At 35.6% G+C, this 27,915-nt stretch overlaps 1 long non-coding RNA gene across 1 annotated transcript in view; it reads right to left on the reverse strand.

The window, feature by feature from the left end:
• Positions 1–23,427, reverse strand: part of LOC135271574 (uncharacterized) — a 38,656-nt gene extending 15,229 nt beyond the window's left edge. The window contains exon 1 of the long non-coding RNA XR_010339698.1: positions 23,357–23,427. This is a non-coding gene — a long non-coding RNA (uncharacterized LOC135271574). The remainder of the gene's footprint in view (positions 1–23,356) is intronic.
• Positions 23,428–27,915: the final 4,488 nt, after the last annotated feature.

Here is a 27,915-nt window from a genome sequence, read left to right on the forward strand (position 1 = left end):
AGTTTCATTGACTGGTTTGAGAAGGGCTTTATTTTTCCTTCATTTATTTCTAATTAAGTCTTTTATTTTGCAATAATCATAGATTCACATGGAATTGTAAGAACTACTAGAGAGGGATCTCATGCACTTATGCCCAGTTTCCCCCAATGGTAACATCTTGCAAAACTATAGTAAGGTATCATAACCAAGATATTGACCTCGATACAGTCAAGATTCGGAGCATTTCATCACAGCAAGGATTCCTCATGTTTCCCTTTTATTGATACATTCACTTCCTTCCTACATGGATTCCCACCTTAACCCCCTGGCAACCTCTAGTCTATTCTGCATTTCTATAATTTTCTCATTTCAAAGATGTTATATGAAGGGAATCATACCATATGTAATCTTTGGAAACTGGCTTTATTTTCACTCAGCATAATTCTTTTGTGGTTCAACCAGGTTGTCAAATATATCAATAGTTTGTTCCTTTTTATTGGGAGTAGTAATCCATAGTGAGTTGTAATACATTTTGTTTAACCATTTATCCATGGAGAGGTATCTGATTATTTCCAGTTTTTGATTATTATAAATAGATGTGCCACAATGTTGAAGTTGGTTTTCATTTCCTGGAATAAATGCCAAAGAGTACAACTGCTGGGTCATATATAAATATAGTTGCATATTTAACTGTTTAGAAACTGCCAAAGCATTTACTATTAGAAAAAAATGCAAACTAAAACCACAAAGTATTACTGCACCTCTAGCAGAATGACGAAAATAGTGACAAAACCAAACAGCAAGGATACAGAGGACTTGCGTCACTGTCACATTACTGGTGCCAAAACAGTTTGAAGAGACATATTTTATCTGTTTCCTGAGGTCATTTGTTCTCCATTTTAGATCCACTCTTAGAGGCCTCTCGGAATCTACTCAGTGAACCTAACTTTAAATAAAGGTACACATCAGAGTTAAGGACAAGAATCTACATTCAGTCCTTATTACACATGGATTTCATATTTACAGACCTGTCTACTCCCTAAAATTTACCTGTAACTCCCAACCAATACCCATAGCTACTTCATGTTTCTACACAGACATGTGCAGAGCAGCAAAAAAATCGTCACCCAAAGTGCATGTTCTCAGACGAGGTTGAACAAGGCGACATTCTTCCTTGCTCCTGTTTTATATCTCATACTGTAAACAAATGTTCTTTTTGTGTGTGGTCTATTTAGTGCCACATTTTTCTCATTTTGTGCTTTGTTGCTGCTGATTTCACTACAGTGATATAGTGCCATCTAGTATTCCTAAGTGCAAGAAGGCTTTGATGTGCCTTATGAAGAAAAGAGATGTTTTTCATAAGCCTTGTTCGAGAGTTAGTTAATAGTGTGTTGGCCATGAATTCAATGTTAATAAATCAATGATGTATGTTAAACGAGGTGTCCTCTAACAGAAGCACACATACTACAAAGTCATGTATTGATTGTTTTATGACAATGTGTGACCAGAGACTTGAAGGAACCTACTCTGTATTTCCAGTGGGAACAACGGGTAGGTATTTGCTAATTCAGTGCTCGCAGCAACTTTAAAGAACATAATTATTACAAATAATATGAACTGACTGCGTTTTACTCTATGGAGGAATCACAGTCAAATAATCACAAAGACAAAAATCAACCTGAAACAAACCTCCCTCCAAAAAATACTTTTTTCATTCCCAACTCACTTTTCTTTTTCTCCTTCAGTTTTGGGGAGAAATTCTTAGTTTGTTGAACCTATCAACAGTTTGCTTCCTTTTCACTGGGAGCAGTAATCCTTGTACACCACTCTTTCATGTAGGTATTATCAGTGTCTCATTTTGTAGTCAAAATATCATGATTGGAATGATAAGTCACTTTTGTTAGGGGTGAGGTGGGTGGCATCCGAAACATGCATTTTTTTAAGTGTATAATGAAATTGCGCCTAGGAGAGTTATAATTTACTCTATGAATTTTTATGTATACTTAAATCAATACATTCTTACAGACTAGCTTATTTACTGGTAGCATACAGGCTGATTTCCTTACTCCATGAATGAATATGGACCTGTATCTAGGAGCGGAGGTCCTTTAGCCACCAGCTCACCCCAGATGCCTTTCTCCTATCTTTCAGAGGGGATCACTGGCTAGGGGTTTCTCTCCACCATGTGCTGTTCTCCAGGACTTTAGGTGAATCGAGGTGTGGGAGAGAAGGCAGCCTCAGCTGTAAGATTCAGTGATGTACCTGGTGCAGCAGAATACAAACTGCAAACCTGGAAACGCCTTTGAAACTCCTTGGCTCCTCCTGGAGGGTCGAACTTGAAGGAAAGTGCTGATTCGGTTGAGACTCTGGGCTTGAACACTAGAATAATGAACCCTCCTTCATAGATCTCTTGTGGGGAGTCCCTGGGGATATTCCCATGTGAGTCAAGGGGCTACTAGTGTAGCTGTGTTTGGTTTGGTCACTATTTTTGCCATTCTGCTAGAGGTGCAGTAATACTTTGTGGTTTTAGTTTGTATTTTTTCAATTCACCATCAAGTTAATATTATAAAAATTTGATAGTTGATACTAACATTATTCAGAGAATGGTGGTTTTATAGATTGATTTGGGAAAAGTTTATGTGTTCACTCATGGACTCACCTCTCCCTTCCTTCCTCCCATTTTCTCTTCCTTCCTCCCATTTTCTCTTCCTTCCTTTTTTTCTCTCTCCTTAGGACACATTCTGAGCACATATTATATGCTCAGCACTCTTCTGGGGCCTTGGAACATGATTGTGATTAAGATACATGCTATCTTATAACTTTTACTCTTTTTTTGAGACAGTCTCACTCTGTCACCTAGGCTGAAGTGCAGTGGCATGATCTCGGCTCACTGCACCCTTCACCTCCTGGGTTCAATCAATTCTTGTGCTTCAGCCTCCCGAATAACTGGGACTACAGGCACTTGCCACTACAACCGGCTACTTTTTGTATTTTTAGTAGAGACCATGATTGCTCCACGCTGGCCAGGCTGGTCTCGAACTCCTGACCTTAAGTGATCTGCCTGCCTTGGCCTCCCAAATTGCTGGGATTACAGGTATGAGCCACTGTGCCCAGCCCTAAAACTTTTACTCTTTGGGGTGTAAAAATGCCCAATGAATAAAGAGTGTTCTAGGCACAGAGGACATGCTTTGAGAAGTCTGGAGGTAAAATAAGGAAATTAAAGGAAACGGTGTTCCCATTGTTCCCATGACACGAACAGAGAAGAGATTTGAGGGATGCTGGTCATTTACGCTGCACACATGACCGTGGGGGAAACTGATGAACCATGTTAAGGATTTTGATTTACTCTGAGGGCACGGGGAGGCATTAGAAGATGCTGAACTGAAGAGTGACAAGTCGAAATTTGTGTTTTTGAAAGATTATTTGGAGAACTGTGGTACACATTAACTAAATGAGGTTAAGACTAGAAAAAAAGGAGAGAATGTAGGCAATATTAAGGTAATTAAGACATGAGAGTTTGAACTTGTTTTGGCAGGAGGCGTGAAGAAATTTAGTTGGGTTGTAGACTATTTAGGAGACAGAAGTCCTAAGATTGCATAGTGTAGGTGACGCCCAGGGTGGGAAGGAGAAATTCCCGTCCCTCTGGCCCACATTTCTGCCATATTTTCAAGAGGGCAGCTGGATAGATGGTTAATAGACTTTACAGAGTTCGAAACCTGGAAAGGAGAAAAGATTGTTTTTAAGTGGGAGGAGGATGGTGGAGGAGTGCAGGACTTTTTGGAAAGGAGAGCATATGATAATGGAATTAAATGATTTCTCTATTTGGCTATGCTGTATTTGAGCACTCAGATGGAGAAGTGCAGCAGGCAATTGAATATTTTGGTCCAAATATCAGGAAAGAGAGAAAGACTGGGAATGAACTTTTATAATGTTTCTGTATGGAAACTGGTATATAAAAGAAGACTCAGGGCTTTAAAAATCTCTTTTAAGCCTTTAGCCAACCACTTTTTTTGTCTGTTTGATGAGTCATGTGAGTCTATGAAATAGTTATTTAAAATACTTAAACTTTGAAGCACTTTTTAAACAAAGGTTTGAGATAGGAATGATTTTTAACTGAATATAATATCTAGCCAAGTGTGATATAAAAGTTAAAACCACACCTCAAGAATAAACCTTTTATTTTATTTTTTTTTTACCCTGGGAAAAATATAATGGTCTATTTTCAAGTAATGTGTATGTGTGTGTAGATGTGGATGAGGAGGGATTGGGTTTTATAAGCCATTTTAAAGTCTCAAAGGGCTTATATACATCAAATGGTTCTTCAAAAACAACAACGTGGTGATTGAAGTGTAAATGAATCATGCAACATATGGATTAAATATGCCTGGATTTATTACACATAATTAAATATTTAAGACTTGCTTTGGGCAAAATATGACTGAGGTTTTTCTACTGAACCTCAAACACCCAGAAACATTGAAACATTGTAATACCAAATCTTTTCAAGTTTGTATACCCTGAGATTTCTAAAGATTATATTATGTATTTTCCTTTAGAAATATATTAACCTTTATTTTAAGAGGTCTAGAATACAATGTCTAGAAAGAAATAATGTTTCCCTGAAAATTCAAATACAAGTGGGTCTCTTTAGAAATAAAATATTGAAATTAGAAAATTATTTGAGTAGAATTGGATCTGGTTGACAGAATGTGGGTATAAAATGAACCATTCGTCTTGTAGCAATGGATTACATCTAATCAGTTGAAGAAAAGCAAAGCTCAGTATGAAAACTGTATCACTTAACAGCCGCACATGTGACAAACAAAACACAATTTAGGGGTTTTCGTTATGAACTCAGCACATATCTGCAATGTGATGGTGCTGCCACTGAAAAACTATTTCTACCTTGGACTAAATGAAGAAGTAAAGGGTCTGGACACTGCTCCATGCCAGACAAAGCATGGTTTAGCATTGTGTCCATCACACACTCAATGACTTTTTCCAGGGCAACTGAACTCCATCATGAATGGGTTCCAAATAACTCCTCATGTAGGAAGCTCTGAGCAAGCTCAGGAAAATAGCCAGTGCTAGAAGGAGATGAAAACTGCCTGAAAATAACTGGAGGAAAACGACCTTTAAGACAGGGCCAAATTCTGATTCATAACAAAGAACTTTCCAGCCAGGTGTGTTGGCTCACACCTGTCATCCCAGCACTTTGGGAGGCTGAGGCTGGAGGATCACTTGAACTCAGGAGCTCGAGACCAGCCTGGGCAACATGACAAAACCCCATCTCTACTAAAAGTACAAAAGTTAGCTGGGCGTGGTGGTGCACGCCTGTAATCCCAGCTACTTGGGAGGCTGAGGCAGGATAATCACTTGAACCCAGGAGGCGGAGGCTGCTGCAGTGAGCCGAGATGCACTCCAGCCTGGGCAATAAGTGAGACTCTAAAAAAAGAGTGCTTTCCATTGGTTGCATTGGTTGGAGTTACCAAGATGGTAATGATACTATTGCCTATTGCCTACTACTCAGAGAATAAGAATTCCTCCTAATCAGAGGCCTTTAGGTAAATAATTTGGGTTATTGTAAATACAATTTCACTTACAAACAATTATTTAATAGTTTTCTGTATATTAGTACAGATGAATCATACGCCTTATGTGGTTTCCCAGGCAATCTTAGCTTCCTCAAATAAACTTTTCCTTTCTTTACCATCTATACGTTTTTCACAAGTTGTAATAAATTTGAGACTTTTGCCTGAGAAACCAACAAGACATTGACCAAAGGCATTTCAGGATAATGTTTGCAAAGTTCTGTTAACTTGGCTCAATAATCAACTTGTATCCTTTAAATCATTTTTTAAAAAATTCTCCATTACATCTTGAATCCCATTGGCAAGCTACAAAGCCTATCTTTCTTTAGTTTTGAGGTATATTTTAAATAACCAATGGATTTACACTCAGATAGCCCCTAGATGTCAGAACTAGAGGTTGTCATAGGACTTCGAGCTTACATCACTTGTGAAAGAGAAGAGGGTGTGTGGCCAATAAATTATTCGATATAGACATTACTCATAATGTATTCCATCCTAAACCCTGAACCATTTGTCATTTTGTTGCCAATCTCTTTTGCTGAGATTTTGCTAAAAGGAGTTCCTTTTCCCAAACCATATTCACGTATTTTTAGATATAACTCAGTCCCATATAACTCTGGTCAAGTGCTTAAAACAAACCAGTAAGCCAGTGGTAGGTTATATGTTATATGCTCAAGGCCATGGCCAGAAGGGTGATAAAAGAAAATGAACATTTATTAAGAGCCTGTTCTATGTGTTAGATGCTTTCAGTCATTTGATCCAGGTCACATTATTGAGATACAGGAATTATGATCACCATTTTACAGATGAAGGAACGGATCTTAAGAGAAGTTAAATAGATAGTATGGGGTCCCAGTGGGGAACTTCATGTATGTTCCATTTGCCACAGTAAAAAAAGTAAAAACAGGTCGAGTGCAGTGTCTCACACCTGTAATCCCAGCACTTTGGGAGGCCAACGCTGGCGGATCACAAGGTCAAGAGATTGAGACCATCCTGGCCAACATGGTGTTTTTTTAGTAGAAACCCAGTCTTTACTAAAAATACAAAAATTAGGTGGGCGTGGTGGCACACACCTGTAGTCCCAGCTACTCGGGAGGCTGAGGCAGGAGAATCAGTTGAACCCGGGAGGTGGGGGTTGCAATGAGCCAAGTTTGCTCCACTACACTCCAGACTGGTGACAGAGCAAGACTCCATCTCAAAAAATAAAATAAAATAAAATAAAATCAGTGTGTTCTGAATCCTCTGGTAACAGAAATTTAATGTATTCACTTCCTTTACTTATAATAATTTGTTTTACAGTTTATTAACAAAAAGTGAATAAGTACTTACCGAGTTTAATTTGCACTTGGCAAATGGATGTGGCATAATTCTTTGCCTAGACTAGGTGTCCTAAAATTATTTAAGACTTTGTGAGTAAATGAACACATGAATGATAATGCATTTCACACATATATTTAAATGACTTTGCAAGAATACTTGAATTCTACAGTGGCATGGACAAAAATTATTGATGAAATTTCTAACTATAAGACTCTTAACAATTATACAATAACTCGAATGGCAATGTTTCCACTAGAGTGTGATGTGAAAGTCTGAAAAAAAGTGTGTGCATGTGCATACATGTGTGTGCATGTGTTTGTGTGTGTGTATGTGTGCATGTGCATATCTGTAAGCATGTCTGTGTGTGCATGTACGTGCGTGTGCATGCGTGCGTGTGTGTGCCTGTATGTATGTGCATGCATGTGTGCATATGTGCATGCATGCTTATGTGTGTGTGTGCATGTGTGTGAATTTGTGTCCGGGAGGTTGGGCATTTCTTTTGTTTTTTTAGCTAACTAATCACAAATATATAGTTCCAATTATTAAGTGTGGCTTTAAATTCCGATTATTGCTTTTTTAATAAAAAACCGACTCATATTTTAAATCAATATTTATATTCAAGTGAGTATTCTGGGAGAGACTGGGGACAGCAAATCTCTTCAGAAGACCTCTAAGAAACACTTTTCTTGTGGAACAAATGCCTAAGGAGTGAATGATGGGTGCAGAGCACTGTGGTCCACGTGCATCTGATAAAGTGAATTCCCTGCCTCACCTTGGCCTCTTCCTGTCTCCCTTCCATCCTTGTCCTTTTCCTTTTTTTTAGAAATGAAAAAAAAATTAAAATAATAATATTAATGTTTTATTTTAAAGATGCAACAAAGCATGTCATTTCTAACCACCTAAATGCTTCAAAGGAACTCCAAGAAAGCATAACTGCAATGCACAGAGAAACCCTAGGCTAGCGGAAAGTGAGGAGAAGAGAAGCTTCAGCAAACAAGAAAGTGAAAAACTGTTCTCTAATCAACCGCTACACAAATTACAGTGCATTATGCTCAGTTCCCACAAAGATGTTTTCCTCTGCAAAATATTTAACATTGATGTCTTTTCTAACTAAGCCACATTTTACTTTTTGACACATACATGTCTATCATTTACTTATTTAGTCTTATATCTAATACGTGAGAGAGAAACCTCAGGATCTCTGGGTTTTATATAATGAATACACGTTTTACATACTCGTTGCTTTGCACTTTCTTCCTTCCCCACATACCTGTGTGCAAATGAAATCTGTGATTTTATTGTCCAATAATTCGTGAAAGCACATATAAAGACAGTGTGAAAAAAATAAGAGGCTACATATTGTATAATATCATGGATAACTTTGAAGGGAGTTAAAGCATCCTAATAGTTTCATTTGACTTCAAAATAAAAGTATCAGCTAAACTGTAGCAATTAATATATCATACAATTGTTGCTGACAGTTGGACTAGAATGTTCGAAGCCCAAATATTAATAGATGCATTTATTCCCACTGAGCAAGCTAAAAAACTAATAAAGTATTAGTTTGGCAATAAAGTAATTAGTAAAACTAGTAAGTGTTGCCTACAGATTACTCTTTCTAATTCAGGTTTATGAAAACATAAATTTGTATTCCACAGGAATGTCTTTATATGTGTTACATTGCTTACCTAATTTTATTCAATCTAATCAACATTTCCATGCATGATTTATCCCTTGTTCCCTATTTTTCTATATAGCATCCATCCAACTACCTACCTATGAATTCACCTACCTATCCATTTTATTCTTTACATCTAAACTCATTTCATATATTTCAAGACAGTAAAATTAAATTGATACAGCAGTTATTTGTTGGAAAAATAAAGACAGAATGGTAAAGTCACATTTTCCCAGAAATGTGGTTATTACAAGTAACTGTGTGTCATGATGTCTTTACTATAGTTGAAGGTCATGGTCATTTACCAAAGTCATACATTAGACAGGATAATATATCAGTTGCTCAATAGGAGTGACACTTTTACTCCTACATACCTCTAATAAAACTTTCCATCATGAGTACTTACGAAATCACTTGGTGATGTAATGACATGTGGGCATTTCCACAAAATTCCTATAACTGCTGATGACACTTATACAGTTGCCAAAAATGCATAGAGAATATAACATACAAAATAACATGAAATATTTTTACATGCCGTGCTCTGGATATTACTGAATTAAACCTATCATAATGTAGAGATTATGTAGAACACACAAATATCCTGCATTTCAGTTTTTTAAAATATGAAGCAAGTTTTATCACATGAAAATTATGACAGTCCTTGACCTTTCTTGGTTGTCAAAAGCCTGTTGGTCAAGGAAGTCCTGTTCACCTGGAGAAAACTTAGAGCATCCCATTTCCCATGTGTGCGCATGCACACGGCCACTAAGCCTTCAGTCGCACCCCTCTGACACTGTATAGCATCTTCCCCCACCCCGCCTAAGTGATGGAGCTTTCCTTCATCAGGGGTGCTCGAACACCTGAGGGGGATAATAGCAAACACCTAGGGAGGAGCCTCTTGAACTGAACTCTCCCTCTGCTTCGTCTCTATTGCACGGCCTTCTTAACAAAACCTTTAAATCTATCATTAAAACTAAGGATGAAGAAACAAAAGGGCTCAAACAATACAGCAGGTAACATAAAGTCACACAGAGAAGCAAATAGCCATTGAGCGCAGGTAGCTTTTTCTCGCAGGCAGCAAGTTAAACAGGTAAGAGTAAAACTTAGGGCCAAAGACATGAGCTCAAATCTCCCACCAGCTATTTCATTAAGTACTTTCTCCTGTCCAAATTTCTGCTTCCTCATCTCTAAAATAAGGACAGTAACACCAGGAATTTTTAGAAGCCGAAGGAGATGAAAGTACTTCTAAACTCAAAAGGGCTGGCTGACTCTTATTTAATGCATCGGCTTCTATTAACCAATTTAAGAGCTTTCTCCAAGACAGCAGCATTCTGAAAAAGCGGTCAGAGTGGGCAGAGAGAATTCACTGGTGGATAAGCATGGGGAACGGAACAAACAGGGAAACTTAGGTGCCTTTCTAGATGGTTTCACTTTCTTCATGGTTTTCCTAAAGCACTTCTGTTTTTGACCCGCTGCAAGAAATTTCACATAACCATTAGCGAATGGAAACTTTTGTCAAATGTGGCCACCAGAATGCAAAGTATCCAACTGTACCTTAACAGGCAGAAAAGCTGAACAAGCCTGACCGGCAGCAGACACCAGCTTCTATGGCATAACTCACAAGTAATGAACACTTGATCATATATTGATCATATATTGTATGCAAAAATCCGTTCCATTCATTTATCATCATACCTCTCACTTAGAGGGTATGGAGCATGCAGTGCACTGTGTATGGAGAATTGGGCTCCAATTTAACCTACTTTGGAAATTTTATTCAATCTGTACATATGCATGTGAGGATAAACACAGCCAGTTAAAAATGAAAAAAAAAACTGAAATCAGCATTACATTCAACAGATTTGCCCTATAAATTCTGCTCATTACACACAACTAACATAGACTCTTTGATCAAAGAGAGATCAATGTAATTCAGTGACTCACATTTTATAAAGAGTGTAATGAAGCAATTTTCACTATCGGGATAACAACTTCTTGCATAAAACCTATTTCAATATTTTTAATCAAATATTTATGCAAAATAAAGCATGTGCACCTTTCTTCTCTTGGATACAATTAAATTATTACCAACAGCTAAAGCAGCAAATATCTCTCTTTATTGGCTAGATATGTGCAAAACTGAATAATCTAATAATTATTTCCATTTATTGAATTTCTGAAAGAAGCTGAAACAAAATGCAGTTCGTCACTAAATAACAACTAAAATCTGATATTCTTTTTGCTATTTTTTCCTTTTAACAATGCTTTCTGAGAATTTAGTTTTAATTGTATTATTCCATTTAATTCAACCCAATCCATTCTAACAAAAATATTCTAATTTTGAGCACAGTGCTTAGAGTTTGAGCAGGGCCTGAATGATGATCAGAGTACATGCTAGAAACAAAACATTTGAGTAACGCAAAACATTAAAAGTGAAAAATGTGACTGCCTTAAGTGATGCATACATGTGGTTTAAAATAAGATTCCTTTTAATTTTGATGAGTTTTGAACATAAACACTTATGCCATAAAGGACACAGGGGGTCAGTAGAAACTTTGGGCTGGGCTGTAGACTTGTTGGCAATGCTATGATTTATTTAAAATCAGAAAGCATTCCCTACCAGTGAAAAAGGGAAAAGCAAAGCAAACAAAAATTATCCTCAACACTATTACCCAGCACTAGATCAGCAAACTTAACAACCTAATACCCAGCACTAGATCAGCAAGCTTAATAACCTAACTCCACTCCCTTCATTCAAACAAAAATTATCCTCAATACTATTACCCAGCACTAGATCAGCAAACAAAAATTATCCTCAATACTATTACCCAGCACTAGATCAGCAAACTTAACAACCTAAGTCTACTCCCTCCAGTCACAGAAAAATACATTTCTGAAAAGTTAAACCCTACTAATATTAATCAGAACTGAGAGAACTATTATTAAATCATTATATTTGGGGAAATGTTTATGGAGCTCACTTGAAGTTCAACTTCATAGGAATAGAACTCTGTCTTGTTTTCTTCAGCTCCTTATACTAAATACTAGATTGTTACTGAATGAATCAGTGTGGTGGATTCAATGTGCAGCAACTATTACATATGTATAACAATCATAAATTATTTAGTGATAAGAGAAAGAATTAGAGGGAAATATCTCCAAAATATTAATAGTGAGTTGCTTAAGGGAAAAAAAAAACACAATGTTACAGTGTTATTTCCCACTCCCACTCAATTATATCTTTACAGTTTCCAAACTTTCCTCAGTGGGTACAGATTATTCTCACAATAAAATAGCTTTTAACAACATCCTTTCACTTTCCAAAGTAACAATTAATGTGAATGACTGTGGCTACCGACTGGAAAAAAAGAGTAGTTCAGGGAGGTGAGAATTTGGAGAAAGAAAATGGACCTTTCCTGTGTTTCACTGAAAACAAATGATTACAATATGGTTAACATAAAATAATATTTTTAACAGGCTCAGCTATGCCTATTTGAGAGGCAGTAAACTGCAGTGACTCAGAACTCAGGAACATAACTTGTTGGATACCAGCTTGGGTGAGCTGGGAAACCCATGGGCTCACTCTGTTTCGGTTACTTAACCTGAAGTTACTTAAACTCTATTTCAGTGTTTTTTGTTTTTGTTTTTTCTTAATCTGTGAGATGGGGTAACATTAGCACTCATATCTTACTGTGAGGATTACCAAAATTAATACTTGTTAAAGCATGTCGAACTGGGCCTGGCACATGTTAAATGCTGTTAATGTAAGCTCTTATTATTAACCATTGTTCATGTTATACAAGGGACTGCAGTGAAACAAACACAGCCACATTCAGCTCCATTCTGGATTTTTAACTTTGCCAAAACCCCTTCCTGTCTAGAGCAATACTTCCCTTCCCCCTTTTCTTGTTTTTCTCAGTGCTGTGTCGGCTCTGTGACATCAAATATTCTCTTGCATACATGGCCATCAAGTCTATATTCTCCCAGATATATATATATATATATATATAACCTATATAAACAGTGGCTGAAGGAAAGAGATACCCACCCATCCCAATGAAATGACCTAGTCTCAGTTATCAATGCAAATGGTGGATATCACCGTCATTTTTTTCTAGCATGCTTTTCTGTTACATAATCAGGCAGGGGCAAGACCTAAACTATTTTGAATTGGTGCTGTTACCTCTGGTGCACAACTCAGATTGGAACATTTTAAGGACATGATACTAATGGGGTTTTTATTTTTTTTCCACCTAACCATGAAAAATAAAATTGTATTATATAACTATGTAGACTGAATCCATTTAAGATGCTTATAATTGGCTCATTATTTATTTAATTCTATCTTTTCATCAGATTTTCTCCACAGACACACACACACACACACACACACACACATATATATATATATATCTCCATACACACACTTAAGACCCACACAGTCTGAAGCTTCCTGCAAGTATCACATACAATTAGCCACAAAGGTGTTGTGAGACTCTTCAATTCTTTGCCATGTATGTAGATTTTGCTGTATATAGAATTACTCTACAGAAATACTCAGATAAGTTTCTCAGTTATTCTTGGCACCCTATTTTAAAGATACAGAAAGAATGGGCAATTGGCTGAGCATGTTTCCCATAAATTAATTCCCTTATTTTTTAAAAGGTACATATCCTGTTTAACCAACAATATTATTTTAGGGGGCCGGAAGTGGTCCTGAAATAAGGAGGCACTGCTCACCATCTCCGAAACATAAACTAACATCAAACCCATTGAAATCTCAGGTCCTGTGAGGTTTCCCAGGTTAACACAAATAAATACTACAGCTGTTTACTACTCCCAGAAAGAGGGACCAAGTATTAGTTCCCAGGTCCTTACTAAATCTTTTATCGATTCTTACACTAAAAAAGCACAGAATTAACACATTAAATTCTTAGCAAGATGTTATAGTATTCCCATTAAATGCCAAGCAGGGACAGAGGGAGCACAGGATTTCATGTGTATTTGACCTAAGGCTCTTTCTCTAGTGAAAATTATTTCTCTTTCAGCATTAAGAAGAACCTATATAAAGAAGTGCTGAAGGAAAGAGATACCTGCCCATCCCAATCAAATGACCTAGTCCCAGTTATCAATGCAAATGGTGGATATTACCAGCATTTTTTTCTAACATCCAGGCCAGAGAAAGAATCTATGTTTAGCTTCAATGAATTTAGGGTTGAGGCCAATGCTTCAATAAGGAAAAAGACAACAAAAAGTTAAGTGTCTAAATATGCGGTTTTTAATGCAGACCAATGACTATTCCAGGAACCTTCCTCTCTCTCCAATTTCCAGGATTGAGAGACAGACTAAAATACTTAGACAGCAAACCCAGATCATCTGAGCAAGACATTATGCTTTAAGAATAGAAGAAAACCTATCAGAATTACCATAATTTCAGGTTTCTAGAAACACGTGTAATATTAAAAAACAAAGGTTCACCTTAGCTTGAAGAAGGCCATAAAATATAGTAATGCATTCATTGGGTTTTGGGGAAAACGTACCCGGATGAAGCTTGGTGATGTTGATGGCAGACTATTTAGTAAACCAATCAATTTGTGAGACTATCTTTTAACTTTTTTTTTTTTATCTTGAACACTGTTCATGCTTTAAGACTTCCCGATGATTACTAAAGTGGCCTATGTTCCTTCATACAGTTGACTGTATGTTGAATATACTATTGAAAGAATGTCTGAGAACAAAAAAATTGAGTGAGTCAGTAAAATGTTGAACTCCAAGATTATCTGCTTTCCGGAAATTCTTCTGTATCTCTTATTCTACTTCCTTAAGTAATATTAGCGTATTTTTTTAACCAAGCAAGCAGTAATAAAACCGGTCTCTTCAAGTTTTCTGTTGCACAATTTATTTTGAAGGATATTATTCTCTGATGTTATATCTAAATTTTGGAAAGAAATATTGAGAATGTGGATGCTTAAGAATCAGAATTTGAAAAACAGGACAAAAACAAACCTTGTTTCCTTTTTAAAGTAATCTGTTGTAGGATTTTTTTTGTGTGTGTAATGGTATTGCTTATGGAAGTATAATTCTTTTCATTTTAGACTGAGATGGTATTGTTTTGGACAAAATCAGAAAGCATATTCATTTTATTCTTTCATTATACCTTGAGGTACATACAAACATCTATCTAGCTGTTTTCTGTGTTTTTTTTTTTTTTTTTAAGTGTGCTCTGTGCCCTGAAAGGGAAGTTTAAAAAAAAAAAAAGTTGTGGCATTTCACCACTCAACCCTCAAAGTGAGAGGTGAAAGACAGACACACAGAGTTTGCAGAGCAATCTCAACTGTGTTTCCACTTCCTGCTGTGCGGCAGTACCACCAAGCACCCTTGCCTTGGTTCTCAACTTTATTTATTTTGCTTTAAATCATACACACAGACTGGCTATTCAAAAACGTTTTTCCCCTCTCTTTGAAATCAGTGCTGTGTTGATACTGAAATTGAAGTGCATCTCATCTTGGCAGCGCTTTGGTTAGTTTACCGCTTAGAATCGACTCATCTTGTTCTACGTTTGTGCCCAGGGCAGTATCAGGCAACATGTAGAAAATTAATAAATGTCTATTGATAACTATGCTTACTAGAATGCCTCTAGAGAATATTTAGAAAGATTACTAGGCCTAAATCCAGGAGCTAAAAGGAGAAATTTGTGTTTCCTTTCAAGATATGGACAGTTACTGTCCCAACAATGACAGTTTTTACCTTTAAAAAATAACGCCAAAATTCTATGATTACATTTTTCTAAAGTAGAATCTTCAATAAGTTTTAACATCTTATTAATTGAATTACTGGCAAGATTGAGGCATAGGAACACTTCTTTCATCTGATATTCTATGAATCTTTGAAATGTTAGTATTTTTGCTCAGTTTAATATTATTTGAATAAATATATGAATATGTTTATTAAAATAAAGATTACCTCTAAAGAACAAATTCAGTGCAAGGAACTTCAAAACTTACAAGATAATAAGGTAATTTTTATTGATAAGTAGAATGGTGTATTGTGGGAAGGGGGTTATGGCAACTTCACACAGTTATAATTCCAAGTACGCTATTAAAATAGCCACAGGAGAGGTAGGATCAACTTGTTCTGCATTGTCAAATGAATGAGAAATCCTGGGCAATAAGTGAAGTTTTCTCATTAGGTTACAGTATGTTTATGAATTTCAAGACTGTGATTTTATAAAAGCTATGAAAATATTTTCAGATAAATGAAATATATTAAAATAAGCTTAAACTCAAATAACTGTATTATGAATTATTATGGAAGGTATCTAGAGCATTCTTTTTTTTTTTCTTTATTTTATTTTATGTTTTGAGACAGTGTTCTATTCTGTCACCCAGGCTGGAGTACAGTGGCAGAATCTCAGCTCACTGCAGCCTCTACCTGTTGGGCTAAAGCAATCCTCCCACCTCAGCCTCCTGAGTAGTTGGTACCACAGGCATGCATCACCACTCCTGGCTAATTTTGTTTTCTCATAGCACATTACATTACTGATTTCTCAGTTTATAAGTACCAAGATGCTCAAACAAGCAAATATTTTCTTTGACTATGACTTAGTGTGAAAGAGAGAAAGAACAGAGAAATTTGTACTGAAAGTAGATTTTTCTAAAACCTATTTCAGTATTTGATAGCTCAGACCATATAGGAGTTTTAGCCAAAATGCTGCATCTTCTATTAACATTCTTCTATTCCATCCTTTCCTTCACTGTTTCGTAAATTATTTGGATAAATGTCATTTTTACCATGTTTCCTGAAATGTCATTGATTTTAATTTACTTGATAAGTTATTAATTTAGAAAGAAATTTGTCTTTAAGGATTAATAGTAGCATTTACTATTTAATTTCCCTTTAACTACTATACTTTGCTCCACTTTAAAGCATATGATTTTCTGTGAAAGAAGTAGATTCTGGCAATTGATTTCTATTTACAACCTACCTCCCTGATGAAAAGAAAGTCAGTCATTTTAAGAGAACATATTTGCTTTGGATTCAAACAATATAAGGGCCAGGGGGCGGGTTGGGGGTTATATTTAAAAGTATCAGCTAGTCCAGAGGGCCATCTAGCTTTTAAAACTGCTGTCAAGCAACTTAAATAGGTTTTATTCTTCAGAGATTTGGAAGAAATACAAGAAATATTCTACTTATCTTCAGAAAGAATCAAGGAAGGAAGGAAGGAAAGAAGAAAGGAAGGAAGAACAGAAGGAAGGAAGGGAGGGAGGGAGGTAGGGAAGAAGGGAGGGAAAGAGGAAAGTAAGGGAGGGAGGGAAGGTAGGAAGGAGGGAGGGAGGGAAGGAGAAAATGCTTATAAACAAAATAAGTAGTTTATTTATATTTTTCTTCCAAACATTTGCCCCACATATTTAAAAATTTTAGCCATCATCATGTATGTGATCTTAAAAACTCAGTAGATATTTTTGGGAGTTAGTTAGTTTACCTCTAAATACAGTATTTTCTGTTGGTATCTATAATCTCTTCATAGCATAGAAATCTGCTCTGCATGATTTTACATCAAGGAATGCTATGTTGTCTACCAAGCATGAAACTTTGGAACTAGAGGAATTCATGAGCGTCTGGGAAACAACGTGTTCTGAGCTACATGATTCTGAATCATCCAGAGTTCGGTAATAAGTGCTTTATGCTACATTCAGATATTTGCAAAATTAGTCATACAAGAATATGTCAAAATATTTAGCAAATAAATATGTCTTGTGTGCTGAGAATTTTACTCTTTTGATAAAATATTTTACAAAATTCCACTTAATGCAGATCCTACAAATAAAAATTAACAGATCCTATTTTTAAGAAAAATCAACAGTCCTATTGTGATTCCTGATTTTAACTTACATTGAAATTGATGGTAACATACAGATAGTAGTCTAAAAACTCAACAACATACTCATATGTTTCCAAAGATTCAGGAAATGGGCATTATGTAGATAGAATGTATAAGGCTTAATAATCTACGACTTTTCAGTCAGTATTCCAAATATGATAGCAGTCACCCAGTTGGGCTCCTCCAATAAACTTATTTATTCTCTCCCAGTTTCCCTCTCATGACTTTAATAATCATTTCCATTGGAATTTCAATAGTATCAAATACATTGTAAATCACAAAGGAATAACTCCAATCTTTGTAGCAAGAATACGAGCTTAAATATGTCAGGTATTTTCTAGCTTATTATCCTCCTGGAATTTTTGACAGAGGTGCCTGTACAGGAAAATGCACCAGCTTCCTAAAATGTGAACAAAGTCTTAAGAACTTGCTATAGATTTAGAGCATTTAATTATATTGTCAGTCACAGAGGCTTATGAGAAGTAGGTTACTAGATTCTGCTTCAATGCTGTATCTTTTAAATGTTTATCTTCCCAATTTCTATTGTTTTTATGTTTTCCTCAGACTTCCACTGTTAGCATTCTAATGCATGTTGGTTAAGCTTCACAATGACATCTTTCTCTATTAAAGCAGGACTTCTGGAGGTTTTCTTTGGAGTGGTGGTTTTTACCCCCAAGGCTAGTCATTAGCTAGCTGACTTATGTAGGGTTAAGCCGATAGAGAAATCTCATTTTATTCTACATAAATGTACACATGAATCACCTAAAAGAGATGTAACAGACTTTATATACTTGACACACCCTATTGAAAATGTCACTGCAATACATATTAGATTCAAAATTACTAAACCTGCCTTCTCTTATCCTATCTCCCTGTTTTCATCTTAAAAGGTCAACATGTGAATCTGTTTTCTCTAAATGTAAAACCAAATAATTTTTATCATGTAAGCATAATTATATATGACTATACTTTCATAGTTATATCTATAATATAAACAAAACTAATTTATCACATAATTTTATCATAGCCATTTCTCTTTTAGTTGACAACTTTTGTTTTGACATGAACCACAGATCTTGGACATCAGGTTTTTAGATATTTTCATTCATGTGCTCCATGTTTTTGTAACACTGCTATTTTAAACTTCTTTTCCAGATTTAACTTTTCGATTCCTCTCTTTAGGTATATAAGTATTATTTTAAACTTTCAGCCATTTTTATGTATCTATAAGTGTAAAATAAATGTGGAAAAAAGCACAAAAAATGTCTTTTTCTTTCTCCTTTGTGCAACTCAAAATAGCTGAATTGATTTACCTCCAAATATCTACATAGAGTTTAACTTTGAACAGACTTGAAACACACACAAGGTTTACAGAAACTTGTAAGTGACGAAGAACACAGAGGAATAACAAAAGTCATCTTGAAACCTTAAATGCGCTGGTTCTCGCCACAGACATTTTAATTTACTAGCTGGGATGGAAACCTCTGAAACAACCATTTGCCTTTTGGTTAAAATGTAGCCTCGTAAATACATTCATCTGTCCTGTGTATCTTTTTTTAATCACAAGTAGTATCATCTGTAGAATAGATTTCATGACCTGTTTTACCATTCACCAAAGCATTTAAATGTTCTTTCTTTAGAAAGTAGTATCTTGCAGATTAGAATAATTGTGTTGAAAGGATAAGAAATTCTCCTTTACAATTGAGGAGATAATCTTGTTTCATTCTTGGGTTTTATATGATTCAATAGAGGTAATGCTGTCATGCATATAGTACCATGTAAATAACCTCATTTAAGACCTTGGTGAGTCTTATGTAATCATTCTGAGGGGGAATCACTACTGCATCCAGTTCAGTCATATATATATTTTAAGTATGGAATTCTTTTAGCAAAATATTCAAGGTTTGTGTTTAGCCAGAAATAATTTAAGTTAAATTTAGAAAATATATCTGAAGAGTTTAATTTTTTCTTTCTCACCTTTAGTTATGTATTAATAGCTAACCCTTGAATTGCTGGTGTGTTTAAGGAAGAATGTTATAATGTGGGCTCAATACTTTCATGCAAGTGAAACTACTGCTATTCATAGCCTTAAACATTGTCTTAACATGTACTTGTTTGAACTGTTTCCTCTCTGCCAGAGCAGTTTTTCCAGCCTTTTCTGTTATCAGCTGAAGAAAGATCTATTTTTGCAGTTTGTTCCCATAACTAAAATGAGGTGGATTAACTTTAGCCATGAAGCTAAGCATTTTGAAGAGGGAGATGTTAAAAGTCAACACAATTAAATTCAACCACTCTCTGGGGACCTCTTCTCCATTTGATAGACTGATAGAGTTCATTAGTTCTTTTGAATTTCTATGGGAGATCTGTGGGCAGAACCAAACCAGGAAATAGTTGCCTCCTAACTTTGAAAATACCAGGGACCACATTGACACTTTCCACTATGTCATTCTGCTGACCCTTGAGCTCTGCTTTAATCTTCCTTAAATGAATCACTCCACTGTAGTTTTAATTAAGAAAAATCATGTTGTGGGGAGTCAAATGATCTGGGAAGGATCAAGCCAAAATTTATACCTACCTGGCTATCTTACAAACACAGTAAGATACTGAATTATGCAGGATTTTCTTCCTGCATAATTCATTTCTTAAATTTAAACAAAATATCCTTAAGGGGAGGGGGCAAATTTTATTTTTGCAAAAAATGTTTTCAATTAAAATCCTAAAATGTTCATTTATTAATTTTATCACAGGTATTAATGAATTCACTGTAGGTAATAAACATCCTGGATTGTCTAACAGTGTCTAAAGTACCCTAACCTTTTAAAAAATAGTTTCGCTTCTTTTGAAGCTCCTGTTTTAGTTTCCTGGGTGCTGTGACGAAAAGCAAACAGAGCTGATATTTTCTTAGAATAATCATCAACTTAAAATTTTAAGTTGTTTTGTAACTGTAGTGTCTTAGCCGACTATGATTAAGGCATGGTACTAGAAACGAAATTTGTTACTCTTAGAATTGTACAGAGTATTTTAAAAGCATGACAATATGTTGGAAAAAATGGTTATTTCTAGGGAATTTCTTCAGATAAAAAATGGGTTAAATATAGTAATAAGCATACATATAGGAATTTAGTAACACTAAACACTTTTTAGCAGTTTAATAGTAAGAACTGGGTGGGTCCAAGAAATTGAACTGGAGTTGAAAACAAACTCATTCAACAACAGAAAAGAAAGAAAAATGGAAGCAACAAAGAATGGAGTTCTCTTCATTGGATGACTAGAGTTAAATGCAAACGTGATGTTTGGTTTAAATGAATTTAATTGATCCTAGGAAATAGTCCAGACTTCAGATGCTACATCTTCTACTATTTCTGTAATAAGCCAGATATTTTAAAATGATCTTATGTCAATGTAACTGACTAATAGAAGCTAAGTTTATTTTGGAAAGCCTAACATATTCAAGGAAATTTTTCATTATGTAAGCAAGTGATTTGAAGAGACTTAAAATGGCTTTCATGTTTATGTTTTATAAGTTAATATCAACTCCTGAAAATACAAACCACCATTACATTTTAACACTGTGTATGTAAGCCTACTTTTTCTTAAAAAAAAAAAAAATTCTACTTGATGTAAGTGGAAATTTGCCTCTGGTGCACAATTCAGATTGGAATATTTTAAGGACATGATAATAATAGAGTTTTTATTTTTTCTCACCTAACTGTGAAAAATAAAACTCTATTTTATAACTACACAGACTGAATCAACTTAAGATGCTTATAATTGGCTCATTAATAGCTTATTTAATTCTACCTTTTGATCAGATATTCTCTTCAAAGTGCAATAGTAAGATGCTTGGGATGCAATGTAGAGAAAATTAAAATTGTGGGTGGGTAGGCAAATAGTCTAATGTAATTCAGCGACATTTATATTCATGAGTCCAGTTGGCATAAGGCACAGTGGTTTTCGTTAAGTGTAGGAAGAATCAAAGAGTGGGCACAGTCTTAGAAATCAGTGGCTCCATTTACAATGGCCATGTATATTCCTTAAATTCTGATGCAGCCCTTTTAAGGCCCACAAGGACAAGATGTTGAGAGAAGAGAAACAGCTTTATTAGCATCCACATGAACAGAAGAGTGCTCCCTAGCACATGGTAGTGCCTGAACCTGGCCAGAGGAAATCTCAGCCCAGATACAAGGGTAAGGGGAGCACTGTGGGAGCTGCCCCCTGGGCATGAGGACAGAGAGGTCTGCAGTGCATCTAAAAAGAATGTTAAAAGTAAAGGGGAAAGGGTGGACTTGGTTAGAGAGCTGGGGTTAGTCTCAGACACTCACCAGTTATTTGTTATTTGGCAAATGATATAACCAAGACTCTGTCTTCTCATTTATATTATGAGGATTACAGTCTCATGTTGGTTAAGAAAATCAGACATGCACAAAGCTAGGTGATGCCCCAGATGGACTGAACAGGTCTCCCAAATAGGTTTTTAGATTTGGTGAATCTCTCTTTACTAATTGTCCACATACTTAAATACTAAAAACAGTTTATGTTGATAGACTCTCCATGGAAAATTTATTGCTGGACACATCTTCAGGCCCTGGGGGTACTTTCAACGGAACATTTAACTTTTCAAGTAAGCAAGGGGGATGACACAAGAGAAGTTTCATTCCTTTGAAAATCTATGGGTAACAGATATTACTTGAATTACAATGAGTGATCAAGAAATATTTCCTTCTGTCTATGTTTGTTTCTCCCCATTTCCATGGCATCTAAAATATTTGGTTAATACCAATTAAGAATATCTAATTTACCAGAAAAAATGTATTGTATATCTTGGAGTATCTTTACTGTGATTTCCCCTATAAAGTAAAAGGTTAGCCAAGTGCTAAGCCATCTGCTATGCAATTTTTAAAGTCCCCTACAATTGAAAAATTGTTTCCATTGCCTTATGGAAAAACAGCTTCAGAATGATCAGAATGACTTCTCCGTGAAAAATTAATATGTAATTAAATCTACTTTTTCTCCTTTCAATGAAATTGCTTTCTAGTTTCCAATGGATAGCCCAACAAAAAAATACTTGTTCTAGTATAAAAATGAATGCTGTTGGGTGGCATCTGGAATTCTAGCAATTGAATTCAAGGATACTTCATCCTTAAGGTCTCAAGCTACACTGGATTATTATAAATAATACGCTGGTAAAATATTCTGATGTTGGTTTTTCTACTGTGCTTTTGTTCTTTGAAAATATCGAATTAGCCAAAATGGACTTTTTAATTTGGAAGTAAGAAGTGCTTTGAATGTACTTTTTGTCTTCTTCTTTTTCCATTTTTTTCTTGGTTTCTGGGAATCTAAACCAAGCCAAACATGGTAATTTCAGAAAAGAATAACTTGATTTTTTTTCCTTTATCGATAGCAGACTCTAAATTACCCACCTTTTCCACTATTTCTTTGAGTAATGATTTGAACAATTTAAGCCTTCATATTTGGAATTGTATCTCTTTCGATCTCTCTAAGTATTATGAGTAAAAATTAGGAAATGCCTCATTGGTACCCTTGGTTTCTCAGATAACCCAGTGTTTTATGGTCTTGAGACTGTAAGCTCATTTTCCTTATATGAATGATAGTTCCACATCCACAACAATACCACCGAATATATGTATCTAGCTCTTACTAACTGCAAATCCTCAAAATGAACCACATGCATTTTAACATTGTGCAGTTTGCTGATTTACGATTTCCCTTAATGCACATAGTTCAAATTTTTTGGAAGAATTCCACAAAAGAAGAAGAAAAGGAAATCTAATCTAAAAATACTATTTTGGAGAGGATAGCAGATTGAAATGAAAATTTTGAAAGTTTCAATACCAGTGGGGAAAGCATTTGCTACAGTTTAGAAGGACTGCATATGGTACTTACACGGGACCACCAGAAGCCTGGAGAATTGATATCCTGAGTCCTCTCGAAGAGCAATAGAGGTCGTTTCACTAAGTGCAAAAGCATTGTTCTTAATTTGAAAACTGTGGGCAGAAACAGAAGTCCAAGGCTGATTTTTTCCATTGCTAACTCTAGAGTCTCGGCCACTGAAGTCTGAAGATATTCTCTTTGAGAATGCATATTATTTTACTCACAGCTAAAACATTTAAATATCTTAACTGATCAGTGGAGTGAGACTGAAAGGTTTCTTTTTTGAATCATCAGATAGAGATGTACAAGGGAAAGAGCATGCAGGGTGCGTTCAGAAGAGCCTGTTAAGGTGCTTGGCTCTTAGCACTAAAAATGTGATGTTGATATAACATCGTGATAGAAAACACTGCTTTCCAAATCCTATTCACCAGATCGGAGGAAAGTAAGAACAGATCCAGCCAACCACTACTGATTTGTTATTCTCCCCATTTAAACTGGGACAAAATTTGTAACATGCCACTCTAAAATTGATTACCTTCTCAATTCTGTTAATAGCAGAGAATTCAGCCTCAACAGTACCAATTCAAAATAGTTTACGTCTTGCCTCTGTCTGATTATGTAACAGAAAAGCACAAAGTTTGGGGGTGGAACGGGAGGTGGTTATTTTTCTAGGAAACCTCCTTCTCTTCCATTAATGTGTGAATGAGTAAGGACAGTAAATCTCTGTTCCTGATATAAATATTAGGGCTAGGGGCTGAGTAGAAGACCCTCTTTTTGTTTACCGTAGCTCATTCTTATTCACCAAGGATAAGGGAGACTTGGCTGTCAACTATAAGTGTACACAATGTATGTCTTTAGAGAGTAGAAATATGTCTGCACATAATAAAAACTACTTTGAGTGATAGAGTAGAAAATAATGTCCCACATACCAGAACTTTCTTCTAAATTAAGCATCGCGTAGGTATTCGGCATTCTTTCCATTTCTAAATTGCTCTCTCTTCCTGTTTTTTTTTTAATTCATCACCCTTTTTTCCTCATTAGCTCATTGGAAATAAAGATTTTTAGTTTAACGTTTTTGTTTTGTTTGTATTTTATTGTGCAGAGAAGCACATATGTATGAGATTTATGCAATGATTTCCCGAGAAAAAATGTGTTTTAAAAGTACAGTGCAGCTGGTGGTTTCAAAAAACATAGTCATTCAAGTCACCGCAACAATGTAAGATAAGCCAGGTAGATCTGTTATTTCCAAATTAAAGGTGATTTAACTAAGCTATATGGAGAGATGGCATGGCATGTGAGGTTTATAGGGCTAGAAACTGCAGAACCATGTAGAACCCACATTTAGCTACAGTACAGCAATGGCACACTCTATCCTAATAATGACATCCTGTGCAATTTAGTATGCTCTGTATCTCACTTTAAATGTAGCACAAGGATGTAGAAGTAGAAAATGAACACCGGGGCTTTTAATAATGAGCCTCAGGTTTGCTATCTTAATTTCAGGAATTAGGAATGGGAGGGATGCTAAGGAGACTGTTTAAATTTTAAAAAGTTCTCTCTATGCCTGATACAGATGCAAATTGCTTGCTCATTACATTCTATCAGCCTTTTTAAACAAGTTTACTAAAACAATCATTCTCTGGCAGTAAGACAGCTTACCTGCCAAGCTTGACATTTCTATAACCAAATCAATATTTCAATAGCCTCCAACTATAAATCTGATGTTGATTTGAATTCTAGGGAGTAATTAATGATCCAATTAGAAAACAAACAAAAAAGTAAAAAAAAAAATAATTAGAGTGTTTATTCTTCCTTGATGATAAGGAGCCCTTGACAAGACAGACTGCTGTTGCCAGCAAGCCTCCTTCTTTACGTGTAATTGATCTTGGAAGTTAAAGGTTTGTTTGCATTTTTAACATTGGGAGTTAAATATATTCCTTTGATTGAGCTGTTAAGTGGCAGCTCACCTACCCAAGAGTTTATTATTCCTTTGTGTCTGAAACATGAAAGAATTTTCTGCTACCTGAGATACACTTACAGATGAACATAGACATGGTTAAAAAAAAGTACGCAGTGCACTCCCTGCCATATAGGAGGATCTCAAAAGGTCCGTTGAGTGAATAATAAATGTTACTGCACTTCTACCTTTACAAGTTTCTTTTGGGGAGTCTAGAATTTGATAAACAATCAGACCCATTGTGTTGATTGTGTACCTGATACGATGAAAACACTTTTCGAGACAAACCAGATTGAGATTCTAACAGGTTTGGTCTATTAAGGACAATTGATTGGATGAACAGGTTTCTCTCTCTCTCTCACACACACACACACACACAAACACACATTTATTTATTTAAAATGCTAAGAACAAAGTGATAAATGCTCAATGCATTGTGTACATGAATTCCTTCCTTGCTGGATAAACCAGCAATTCCTATCAAAGAGCTGAACCTAGAAGGCTCATGAAAATGTTGTTGTGCTGAGAAAATAATGCTGATTCACAAGTATGAGGAAGAGCAGAAGACAGGAATGGATCCCCAGTGGGTCCTACAATGATATGCCCTAGCTTGCCTGGGACATTAGGGGAATGAGATGACATTATTCAAAGACGTCATGGATGCTAGGGTAAAGGGTTTTATTCCATAGGCAGTGGGATATCACTGAAGGTTTTGAGCAAGAGCTCAGAATTTAAATTTTGAAAATTTGCAACATGTTGTGACCAACTGGAACTAAGGGGTCATTGAAATAAGAGAAACAGTTAAGACTCTTGGAAAAGCCAGGTTCATGGTGTTGAAAGGTCTGGACAAGGGAAGCTGCAGTAAATGTGCAAAAGGGACAGGTGCAGAAAATAAGTCTGGGTCTAGAATTAAAATGACTCCCATTTATTTGACAAACATGCTTCATTTTTAACATAATTCTCAGATGCTATAAGGAGCTATGGACATTTGTACAAAGATGTTTTATTTATAAATATACCATAGTAGCATTTTCTCATGGGGCTCCAAAGTTGTATATTTTGTTTATCTTAGCAAGACAATGGTGCAGGTTAAAAGACATGGTAACATCAGAGCTATGTCTGAGGTTTCAAACATGGATGGGGAAGATGATTAAGAACCTAGGCTTTGGAGTCAGAATCACCTTAGGTTGAAATTCCAGCTCCGTTTCTCATTTCCGAGTTGCTTTAGATTAACTTCTTAACCATCCTTAAGCCTGTTTCCATTTCTATAAAGCAATCACCATAATGTGTCCTTTGCTGTTTGTTGTAAGAATTAAATCAGGCAATGCATGTAAAGTGCTTGCAATAAATAGTAGCTGGTTAATGAGGAATTACTACCATGAGTTGGTTTTAGAAAGTAAACTTGATGTCAGAATTTGGAGGGCATATCATGAGTTCAGAGTGATACATATCCAGTAAGTATTTAGAAATGCAGAACCAAAGAGCAAAAATCCCAAATGGGAACTGCTAAATCTGGAGATGGTAGTTGAATCCAGAAACACAGATGATAGAGCCTTCCAAGGGGGCATATGCAGAGGTGACAACTGGTGACAGATCCTTGGGAAATACCTGAATTTAAACAGTAGGAAGAAAAGCCAGAAGAAGCACACAGGAACTTTTAAATATAAGAGACACATCTTTTAAATTTTCTTCTTTAATTAAATTAGTATCATCTGTTCTATTTAAGAAAAAAATACAAATTTAAATTTCATGAACCTCATATGTGGTTTGATATCATCATGATTCTAAATGGCTTTCTTAAGACACTTTTGGGATATGAACACTGTAAATATTCCCAAGCTCAGAAATTTCTACTCCATAATGGCTGTCTTTTGGTACTGTGTAATTGACTAGAAGCTCACTTGAGCTTTGTTAGATAAATGTTAACTTCACAAACTTAGCAAATTCAGCAAAATGCTGTCAGGAATAGTTCCTGATTGCAGTGTGTGGTGCATACCTCTACCACATGTCTTTTTTATTTTGTTAAAATGTCATTTTGTTAACATTTAAATTCACGAACAATTACTAGTAAAGATATGATGTATATCTAGCAAAGCAAAGTGACCTGATGATCTAATAATTCATTCATTTTCCCACTACTATAGATGAATCAGGTCCATGATTAATTTCATAGGATAAACTTGAACCCTATGAGGCAGCGAAGATTTTAAGCCCTCCAAATGAAATTTTCAGAACACATGTTCCAGAAAATAAGCTGGCTTTCAATACATCTCAGTACATATCCAGAGCATGTATTTTAAGAACTCAAAGTCTTCAAATTACATGGTTGCAATTAATTTCAAATTTTTAAATGGTAAAATTGTTGTCTTCTTTGTTTCCAAACAAGAAGTCCAGAATCTATAGTGTTTCCGGCAATAAAGGCAGCAGGTAGTTATTATACTTTAGGAGTTTATTAAAGATAGAAACTTCATACATCATTACACCCAATTTCCTCTTTCTCAAATATGGTCATTTACAAGAGACAGCAAAACAGGAGACATAAAGAAAATAAGAAAATTAGTAAACTAAAATGACAGAACAGTGTCTCCTGGTATACAATGCAGGTTACATTTTT

The sequence above is a fragment of the Aotus nancymaae genome, unplaced genomic scaffold, assembly GCF_030222135.1.
Source record: "Aotus nancymaae isolate 86718 unplaced genomic scaffold, 86718_ANA_hifiasm-v0.15.2.pri h1tg000083l, whole genome shotgun sequence".
Lineage (NCBI taxonomy): Eukaryota > Metazoa > Chordata > Mammalia > Primates > Aotidae > Aotus > Aotus nancymaae.